Source organism: Poecilia formosa, unplaced genomic scaffold, assembly GCF_000485575.1.
Source record: "Poecilia formosa unplaced genomic scaffold, Poecilia_formosa-5.1.2 Scaffold14, whole genome shotgun sequence".
NCBI lineage: Eukaryota > Metazoa > Chordata > Actinopteri > Cyprinodontiformes > Poeciliidae > Poecilia > Poecilia formosa.
This window is the reverse complement of record NW_006799953.1, coordinates 2410817-2421946: the sequence shown is the minus strand read 5'-3', so window position 1 is coordinate 2421946 and position 11130 is coordinate 2410817. Positions and strand designations below refer to the sequence as shown.

At 40.2% G+C, this 11130-nt stretch overlaps 1 protein-coding gene across 1 annotated transcript in view; it reads right to left on the bottom strand.

Annotated features, from left to right (window-relative positions):
• The window catches only part of pcdh1a (protocadherin 1a), a 122278-nt gene extending 112018 nt beyond the window's left edge, over positions 1 to 10260 (bottom strand). Inside the window, exon 1 of the mRNA XM_007545910.2 lies at positions 9534 to 10260. The gene's annotated coding sequence lies outside the window, so the exon portion shown is untranslated. The remainder of the gene's footprint in view (positions 1 to 9533) is intronic.
• Between the last annotated feature and the right edge of the window lie 870 nt (positions 10261 to 11130).

Here is an 11130-nt window from a genome sequence, read left to right as displayed (position 1 = left end):
GTTTTTACTTGAGCTGATAAAATTAAAGGAAAACTAAAGGCTGCATAGCCCATTAAAGGCTCTAGGCCGTCATACTTTCGCAAGAAAATCAAAAGGTTTACAAGGGTAAAACATGAATACATTACAATTAACCTTTTAATTGTTCTCTAAGCAGATAAGTGATTTGAAAGCAAATCACTCTTAATGCAAAGATTGGATTATTTCTTTAAAAAAAAAAAAATTACCTTTTTTTTTTTTTGCCTGTTTTTCTTTTTTTTTGGGGAAGAAAAGAATTTCTATGAGGCAAAATGAATGTCTGAACCACCTCAGCTGGCTCCTCTCAATGTGGAGAAGCAGTGGCTCTGCCAAATGGCCAAGCTTCACATCCCATCTGTAAGGGAGAGATCAGACACCCTAAAAAGTCCTGAATTACTTCAATCCCCCCATGTGCAGTAGGACTTCTTCTCACCCAAAGATACTTTCCTATACTATCCTTTTCTGGCTCATGACTATGGCCTCGAATTTGGATACACTGATCTGCATCCTGGTCGCCTGACACCCGGCTGCGAACTGCTCCACTAAAAGGTGGGAATCATGATCTGATGAAGCCAGTAGGACCAAATCATCTGGGGAAAAAAGCAGAAATGGATGCCCTCAACACCTTGACTGTTTCTAGGAATTCTGTCCATAAAGGTTATAAATGGAATCAGTGACAAAGAGGAGCCTTGGTGGACTTTCAATGGCAATGAGCCCCACCGACTGCTGGCAACGCAAACACAGTCCTTACCAAGAGTTCTCACCACAGAACCATTGGAGTATGGGGTACTCCAACACAGGACTCCTGTGTTTCCCCTCAGGACTCATGAGTGGAAACACTTACTGACTATGTGGAGAGAAGTGAGACCTGTGTAATCAGTGCATGTCTTATGTGTTAACACAGGAGTTTTCATAGTATGACCAGTTTTCTTTGCACTATTTGATGTCTTGTCTTTGCTTCTTTTTTAAATGCTTTTTTACGTATTTCTTAATTCCAGTCATGGATTTCAATTCAGATGTTGTGAGCTACACTTTCTTTACATGATAAAAAAAAAAAGTTGTAAAAACTGCAGCGGTAAATTCCTTTTAACACTGCAGTTGTGCCATCTTCCCCACTTTCCAATTTACATTAAGCCAAAAGAGGATCAAAGCAGCCGTGGCTCAGGTGACCTTTTGCAGACTAATATGCAGGTACATGTGAAAAAACAGGATACTGTGACAAAGTTAAATGTTTTCCTGTCTCATATTCTCTTCAGAAAATGAAACTCATATTTGATTCATAACACATAAACATTTCAACCATTAATTTCTTGTAATTTTAATGATTGTGGCTCAAAGATATAATGAACACTGACTATTCAGTATCCTAGAAAATTTAAATATCGTGAAAAGATTAAATACTGGAAACTCACACGACCACATTTACATTACCTAATTAACTCAAAGCACCTGCAAAGGTTTCTGAAGTTTTTAAATGATCTCTCAGTCTGGGTCAGTAGGCTATGCAATCATGGGTAGGACTGCTGACGTGACAGATATCCAGAAGACAATCATTGACACATAGTAAGCCACAACAAGTCAATGTTAAAGAAGCAAGTTATTCACAGAGTGCTGTATCTAAGTTACCAGGGCAACGTCGGCTTGCATTACGCCTCAGCACTACCATGGACTGATCCCCTCCAGGCTGCATTGACGCAGTAATTCATGTACATGGGAGCTCAACCAAGTATTGAGTGCTTAAAATACTTTTTACATTATCTGTAGGCCATAATAATCAAAAATACATCAAATAAAACCTTGAAATATTTCTTCTTGTCACACATGTGATGAATATCTGTAACGTATAGGTTTCACATACTGAAAGAAAACTATAAAACTGATTATCATTATACTTATCTGGGATGTGCCTGTAAATATGTGAATACAACCATTCGAAGCAGACTAAGTAAAATTCATCCCTCCGTTTACATGAAATGACGAGCTGGAGAAGAATAAAATATTTACTATTAGACACCGAAGCCCAAATACAGAGAAATTCAATGAGAAATCCCATTTCCTTTTGAATACATTGAAATTGGAAGTGCTGGTATTGATGCACTAATTGCTCGTGTATTGATGTGTAAGCTTTTACATTTGTGGGGGGAGACCTCTAGTCAATGTTGCGTGAATGGTGAGGGCTGTGAGTGTGTGTGTGTGTGTGTGTGTGTGTGTGTGTGTGTGTTCATGAGCGCATGAGGAACAGACCGGCAAAATGACAAACGCAGCAAAGACACTGTGGAAAAACAGTTCCTGCAGTTTCGACTAACATTACTATCGACACTGTAACACTTGTGACACTATTTAGAAATCATCACAGTTGGTAGATTGCAGCGTTGCTTATATATATGTACATACCTCCCAAAAACATTCTTAAGCAATAATTTTCAATATTTATTTTGAAATAAAAAGGCCTTATGTGAACAAAAAGTTTTCAAAGCCGCCGTTTCTTTTTCACTGAATCAGACTTAGTCAAAATATACGTTTTGCCTTTCTTGTTTAGCTTTAGGGAGAATCTGAAAGAGATGTTTGACTTGAGTGTTCTCCGGAGGTTTTCTCCAGGTTTGGACGTCAGAGGTTCTGCTTTTAATTTGAAAAAAATAAAAAATAAAAAATACAACTTTACTTCAACAGAGCTTGCAAATGACCACTGTTGTATCTGAGCTTCTAAAATCGTCTGTGAGGTGGAAGTTCAGCGGCTTCCACCTCACAGATTTCAATGCGGCTCTCGCATCCAAGTAAAATGTTGTAAATCCTAAAGCTCCAGAATTGAACTTTTACTAACCGTTTTGTTTTTTACATACTGTCCTGTCTTGACAATATGGAACGAGACAGATGATCTGAGACAAATATCAAGCTCCTCTGCTTTCTCCAAATGTCTCCTCCTCGGTTTCTATTTTCATTTAATATTGACTATTGAGTTTAGTTCTTTACAAAATGGCCATTTAGACATAAAACCCCTAATTGATTTCATTATGTGTTGTTTAGCTGGAACTGTCCCTCAGCTATTACAGCCACTTCTAACATGAGCAGGCATGCTTTGATAGTGACATGACTGTTATGGTTGATGACACTCATGACTTAATGCCTTCCAGTTGGCCTCATGCCTGTCTTCCAGATGGCTCTGTGCCTGGCAGCCCAGTGAATTGGTGTTTTCTTTTTCTTTGTTTACATTGACGCTAAAAATTAATGTTGTTAGTGAAACATGCTACCGCATAGCAAGAGTTTCTTACAGTAGACTTTCACTGAAACCATGTCTTTGACATTTTATTTCAGGTTTCATACCTACGAACATTAGACCAAAAACTTCAGAAGTATCACTTTTTTTTTTTTTTTTCCCCCCCAAAGTACTCAGAGAGTAAAGAGAATTTCTATTGAGGCTGGCGTCTGATGAATTGTGTCAGACTTCTAGACCTGCTATATGTCTCACAAAAGTTCGCTACGTGAGCGAAAAAAATAAAAAATAAATAAATCAGAAATTAGAAGTGCTGAATACGACCAGGAGTGGCGTTTCCTGCTTCTCAGCGCTTTTTCCCTTAGAAAAGCTTGGTTATCATCTGCCAGCCCAGATGGTGTGGAGACCCATAAGACTTACAAGCTGATTTGGGCCGATCGCAAATCAGCATAAAATCAAAAAGAGGAGCAAGGGGTTAGTTATTCCATGGACCGCAAATGTGTTTGTCTTCTTAGAGTCCCGACAACTCCCCTTAAATCAAATGTTTCATAGTGAGCTTCGAAATAAAGGTCTTAGCTTCCACTTGAATAAAATGTATGATAATGGGGACAATGCCTGCCATGCAAGGCAAAATATTTAAAAATATTCAGGAGGAGTAAGACGGAGAAAGAAGAACATTTTAAGGCTTTCAAAACTCAACCTGAAAATGCCCAGAAGCAGAGGTAAGAAAGAAAACACTTTGTTTTTTTTTATTTATTTATTTATTTATTTATTTTTGCCATCAGTGAACAACCCATTATGAGTTAAAAATTCTACCAAAACTTTTTTGTTTGCTGCACCACAGGCAAACCTTGATCTGAGTAATATTTGAAGGGGGAGAGGGAGGAAACTGAATGCAAATGCAGTAAAAGTGATGCATTTTCTGTAAACAGTGTTTTTTTTTTGTTTGTTTGTTTTTTTGTTTTTTATGGAAAGCTGATATGGTTCCAGAAAGCCAATATTAATTGTTTTCCCATTCACTATTTGCCATTCTGCTAATGCTGCCATTTCCTTTTTAAAGCTGAAAATGCCCAAGAAATGTACTCATCAAAACACCTCATTAAATGTGACCAGGAGATGGAGGAATATTTCAGGAAGTAGCACTTCTAATACAATCAAGCGATTTACAGTCTGAGCAGGGATATTAATTTAACTCTAGCTCTGAAGCAGCACTCAGCAAACAGCCACATGGTGTGATCAGCCAACGGTCCAGATGGTTTCAACACAGAGGGAAAACTGAAGGCGTCCCACAACACTGTATGAAAGTAGGCCTTCAAAAACAGCATCAAACTCCATGATGGGATTGTTGCCTTCAGAGAGGAAGGAAGTATATAAGAAGGGACTTAAAGCCGACTAGAACTGCCAAGATTCAAGAACGCCGCCAGTTAAAATCCAGATTACTGAAACTATTGCAAGACCACTCCATTAGAGAAACGTCTTCATGACTCATTCTCAGCGTAGCTGCTGACAGACAATATGCCTTCACAATTTTAAGATAAATGAAAAAAAAAAGTATATATATATATATATATATCTTACTGTTTCTTACAAAACCATCTTGCGGCCATGCATTCAAGCTTCGGGAAAGCGTAACGTAGAAGTGAGGCACGGGCCAGTAACTAATATCAAGGTTGAAGATGTTATGATTTTAAAGCCTTGAAAAAGCACCGTTACATTGTTTCGACGCTTCAAAGAAATTCTAAAGGCACGTCAGAGAAAGTGCCGGAGTGATGAGACTGCGCTGCGCCCCGTGAATTGGCTGAAAGACATCTGCTAAACGCTTACAAGAAAGACAAAGATTGCTGTGCGAAAATATTTTCAGTTGAAAACTCTGAGACAGCCATGGCGCAGAAAGTGAAGGAGCACCAGGCATTATGTGCTAAGATAAAAGTGGTTTAGAATTGATTATGGCAAGCTACGGGCGGCTTGTCTGTTAAAGAAGCAACTGCAATTTTTACTAAATTTAGAAGCCGCTTCGTCTATATTTGTTCTTTAGGTAATACAAAGCTAAAACATTAGATGACCGTAAAATGACCAGAAAGGCATCTTTTAGGATTTCGAATGCCACATTTTTATTAAGCTTTTCTCTTTTTTGGTTGATTTTGATCTCTCTTTAGAAACTGTAACATAAGAAGACGCAATAACATATATATTTTATAGCCTTCCAGCTGTGAGTGGTCACTAGTTAGTTTTAGTCGCAGAGTTTCAAGCTACTTGTGAGAAAACAATGAGCACAGCATTTACGATGAATATAAAGTATTTTTAATCATCATTTATTTTACACAGAGACAAACACAAAGTTCAGAAAATACTTGAATGCCTTAATCCACAGCAAATCCTCAATTCTCCAGCAGAGAAAGAGCTTTGTGCAAAAACTTGTTTTGTGTGTGTGTGTGTGTGTGTGTGTGTGTTTGACTGAAGATCTCACTGGCTAAATGAAAAGGGAGAGAAGATTTTGAGAAAGTTGTAATATTTTAAAGAGAAACTGCGCAAACAATGATGCACTTTTCTGTATCCCATTCCATTGTCTCTTCTGCTGAGCTCTTCCTTAGCTTGCACATCTAGCGGTTTCCGTCACTGCTTTTCAAAGACAGCACAATCAGCAACCACTCCTTCTCCGTAAAGGCTCAGCCAAGTACTGATGTTGCATTTTTTCTTCTTTTTTGGTCACTGTAAGGGAGGTGAAAGACTTGCCCTGCTCCAGCTGAAATATACACACCGTAACGCCGCCCGGCTGACCCCAACTGTTCACGAGAACACGTCAGATTTCTGAGTCCAACGTCCCTGCGCCGCCTCTAAGTGTGTGGCTTTTCTCGGGAGAGCCTGCTTCTCTGCACAAATGAAGCTCAGGTTGCCGAACTCTGCCACGGCAGTGACCTGTAAAAAAAACTCACTACATGCTAAACTTACTCCTACACTAGCCACAGGAAAACAGAAATATTTTTAGCCCTGCTGAGGATCAGCTCCTGCTCATTCATCCTGACTCTGGGTCGACCCCTTCCTAAAACACCTCCACATGCGCGTTTGCTACAGAAACCTTTTCGCTACACGCAGCTGTCAAAACGTGTTTGGAAAATGAAGTTTTCCAGGCAAAGCGGATCATCTCACCATGAGGAAGAAAAAAAAAGAAATGTAATTTGGCTATTTTTTGCACTGATTATTACATTCAAATGTGTAAAAATCCAACTTCCGATTCAACCAATGGAGTTCCAACAAATTCACAGAGGTGTATTTCATCAGGTAGTACATTTCAAAATCAATAACATCATCAGTCAATTACAATTCCCATCATTATTTTTCTTTATTTCGCTTAAGTGGCATAAAGACTTAGGCTGTGAAATGCTTAATGTTTTGCATTATTTTAAAGGGTGGTTGAAGATCTAAAGCACTTTTTCCGGATTGAGAAGCAAAAAGGCTGTCAGTGGCTTGTTAAATGTGTGTTATACTACTAAATATGCAAAATGGAGATAGTTAACACGGAGGAAAAATGTAATTGTGTTGCTGCGCATGTCTGCTCTGGTTGCCATAGAGACCGACTGTGTGCGTCCCGAGTCAACTCAGTGAGTGACTGGGTGACATTTGCTCTTTAAGTGGGTTTCCTCGGGTCCAGCAGGAATAACAAAAAACAAAACAACAAAAAATAAAAAATAAATAAACTCCAGTGCAAAATGAACTGAGGCGTCATCGTAAATGATGTAGCATGGGTGAAGGAGAATAATAAAAGGCAGCCTTTAATAAAAAGATTACTTTGATCTCATTGCCTTGCCCTGTTTTGCAACAACAGCAAGAGGTGATTCTGATCCCACAGCAAAGCCGAAGCCCCCCTGGCTCAAACCTGCGCCTTCACCTGTTACATACAACAAATCAAGGCCGCGAATTCTCCCTGTAGGATGTGCTCATTGCTGCTTAGCCAGCATGGAGAGATAACGGGTGATTTAATGATTTTCTCCACTGATGTGGTTTGATGTATCGGCTGACTCTGCGCCTTTAGCTAGTATAACAGGTAAAATCCATTACCCTCCCACCTGCATGATTTATGATGGGTAGTATCAGAAGCTATGGGTCCCCCTTAAACAGCTGATCCATCCAATAGAATTTACTGCAAAATGTTATGGCTGCACATTTGGACTGAGAGCAGAACCTCCTCCCCCATCCCCCCACAGCCCTGTAGTAATGAGAAAGTGATGGCCTTTGGTTGGAGAATATTTGCTAGGTGCATTGCCATTTCGTTCAGTTAGATGTAATCTGAGCCACACAAAAAAGCTCTGATGGAGGGTGGCTGCAATCAAATGCAAAAAGAAAAAAAAAATCCTATTAACTACATTGAGATCAAAGAGGCTGCAATCAGACATTACATGATTCTGTAAAGAGAAGAATGTGCATAATGATGGTTCATGGTATTCGTATTCCCGCTTCCTTACACAGACCAGATCAGAGCAGAGTCGGACTGAGGCAGAAGCAAACTAAGCCACTGCTTAGGACCCCAAAACCGTCAAGAGCCCCTCCAAACAACGGCTAGTCACCAGCGTGATAGATAGATAGATAGATAGATAGATAGATAGATAGATAGATAGATAGATAGATAGATAGATAGATAGATAGATAGATAGATAGATAGATAGATAGATNGATAATAACCTTATTCTTGTAGCTAGCCCAACTCAGTGCTAGCTAAGTGCTTTCACCAAGCATTTGGTCAGAAAGTCAATATGGACAGACAACAAAGTACGTTGGTAAATACTGAATATTAACTGTAATATCCCCGAAAAATATGTGTGTGTTCTCTCTATGCATATTTGAATTCTTCTTCTGTGTTCACTGGCTTTCCCCCAAGATTTAAAACATGCCCTCGGGCAAGAGAAGGAATTCCTTCACTCATAATATTAGCCTTTTTCTCTGCTTAGCGGTTAGCTCAAGCTAGTGTCTTCAGCATTCACGTTTTGATCAAAGGTTTGGTCAAACAGTCATTACGGACAAGCTATGCTCTACGTGGGGTTTTAAAATCGGGCTCTATTTGCTGTCCAAATTCAATTGCTTGTCAACAAAAGTCTTTTGAAGCACGTCAGGCTGTTTTGCACTTGTTGGCTCTGTATCTTTGCACCGAGAAGGTCCTGGGTTTGACAAGAACCTAAGTTATTGTAGAATTTTGCAATGGCATCAACTGCAACGAATGCACATGTTTCTTACAACACAAACTATGTTCCATCATAACTATGTTTTTAACACACCCTTTACGGTTTGGGTCACTAAGATCTGTAACAAGCACTAAAAAATACCTAAGAGAGCAAATATTGACACCTAAAATAATACATAAATATGACAGACAGACAGACAGACAGCTTCTTTGAGGTAGTCAGGGGTGAAAGTGGGTTACTGTCCTGTTTTGATCTGCTCTGTTCTCTGTTTGAACGGCTTTGAAGACTCGCCTACAGTCCATATGGGAACTTGAACCGCTATCACTATGTGGCTCACAGACTATTAAAATGTGCCTGGTGGTCGGTGGAGTGGCGAGGAAAGAACAACACCCCTGACTCTCAGCAGAGAGGATGCGCTGATCAAAGATCTGTTCTTCCCAATTACGAGCGCGATGCCTGCCCCCCTCCGTAGGAAAACTACACTCGACTCCAGTTATCTTTGCATTAATATGCGCAGAAAACTGCCTTGCACCGGGAAAGAGCGCCAAATTAAGATCCCCCTCGGTCCCCCTCCCCAATCACTAATGATGGCGATTAGTGTGGTGTTTGCGCCTAGATCGGAGCTCAAAATAAATAAATAAATGGAAATCACAAGAGAGAGGGGTGATACAATTGGATCGCATTTTCTGCTTCACAGAACCGTAATGGTATTATAAAAATGCAATCAGCCCGTCGGATTGAAGACTGAAGCGCATGCACTCGTAATGTCGCTCAAGTGCGCTGATACGCAGACTTAATGACTTCATGCCATCACTCACTGGAGGCTGGAAGTTGGATCTCCTCGGATGTGTCTTAATTGAAATGCATCGTCTAATCAATCAATGCGGCGGATGCTGAATGTGGGCGACATATCTGGACTGCTGCCTCTCTCCATCAGCACAGCATCTTATCAACCTGTAACACCAGCCAGCTGCAGCTTATTTCACTGCACGGTGGACAACTTGTGGCATTTACTAAAAGCGTATCGAAGCAAAGCAAATGCGAAACCTCGCCAGCAGAACTTCATTTGGAAAATAATAAACTTGAGAGAGAGAAAAAAAACAAAAAACAACGTATATTTATATTATAAATACCTGAGCCAGAGACTTGTGCGTAAGCGTTTGTGGCAGCTCGTCGGCAGCCTGTATGTCCACAGAGGCAGGTCTCCAACCCTCAAACCTCCGTCAAGGAATCACTTAAAAATGAAAAATAAAAAAATCCACCGCGCTGCAAATCAGAACTTTCTTCATCAAATTGAGGGGATCCTGAGCCCAGCCCGTCGTCTGTTGGATCTCGCAGAACGGACAGCTCTTCCTTCTAGTGGGGAAGTTAAAGTGCAGCAGTTCGTCTGAGATCTGGGGCTTTCTCTCTCTCTCTCTCTCTCTCTCTCAAAACAAACCTAAATGAAGATTCTCACTCCGTATGGCCATCTTCATTCCTCAAAATAAATGTAGGAAAAGAAGAAGAAGTAGAAGAAGAAAATAAAAACATGATCCCTGCCAAAATACGCATATTCCTTTTGGTCCAAGTTTCTCCGGAGCTCAACACGAACTCTTAAGGACACAGAGGATGTCTGAACGGCAGCGGCAGGAATTGCATTTCTGCAACGTTTTTTTTTTTTTTTTTTTTTTTTTTGCAGCTACTATAAGGAGCCCATCTGAAGCATTTCCAGAGAGCAAGTGATGAGATACTGTGGGTATGTTAGTTGCTCCCCAGCTCTCTCCTCCTCCCGTCTCTCTCTGCCGCCTCTCTCTACTCATCGGAGCGTGGGAGGAGGTGGGGCTCCCACATCCACCACAGCAGCACACACAGCAACTTCACACTCAACATCACATTATGAGCCACGGCTGTGTGCCCGGAGTCAAAGGAAGAAGAAGAAGAAGAAGAAGAAGAAGAAGAAGAAGAAGAAGAAGAAGGGGGGGGGGGGAATCAGAGCGATTCCATACAGTTTAAGAATATCTCATCAAAGTGGGTCACATCGGAACAGGGGCGGGAATGCACCTTATTAAATGAGTGCATCATAGAATCACTGCGTGAGCTCTTTACTGTTTTCCTTTCTGCAACAAGGAGATGCACCGTGGTGTAACAGGTAGGCCGCGCACTGACAGTTTACCTGTTGATATGCATTACATGTAGGAATGAGTGGTCTAACATGGGAGCTGCTTGGAACACTGTTTATTCATTTGGCGCCACCCTCAGGCGCTCACGATAAGAAAGACAGGAAGTATCTGGTGGGGAAATGAGAGGAATGGAATGGAGGTGTTGCTATACTAATGCACGCTTTACAGTATAGCATCAGGGGTGTGGTCGAACAAAAATGGCCACCTGACCCCGGTGCCAAAGATTCATTTAGCCTTTCAAAAATAAACATAAATTTTCCTTCAAAATCAAAAACTTTAACATTTATTATTGTTATCTATAGTTATTTATATCTATGTAAACAAATTATTGCAAGTGTAGAATTTGATTGAATTAAGCCATTACTGAAAACTGAAGCTGAGCCTTTCAAAATAAAGCCAAACTGCAGAACGGAAGTTCCCTGACTGTCCCCACACTGGGGTAGTTTCTGTGCAACAGCAACAAAAGTGACAGGAAATTAAAGCAAGTGGATTCACACAGAGATAGAATATGAAATGTATTAAAACAGAACAAATAATAAAATAATAATAATAATAATAATAATAATAATAA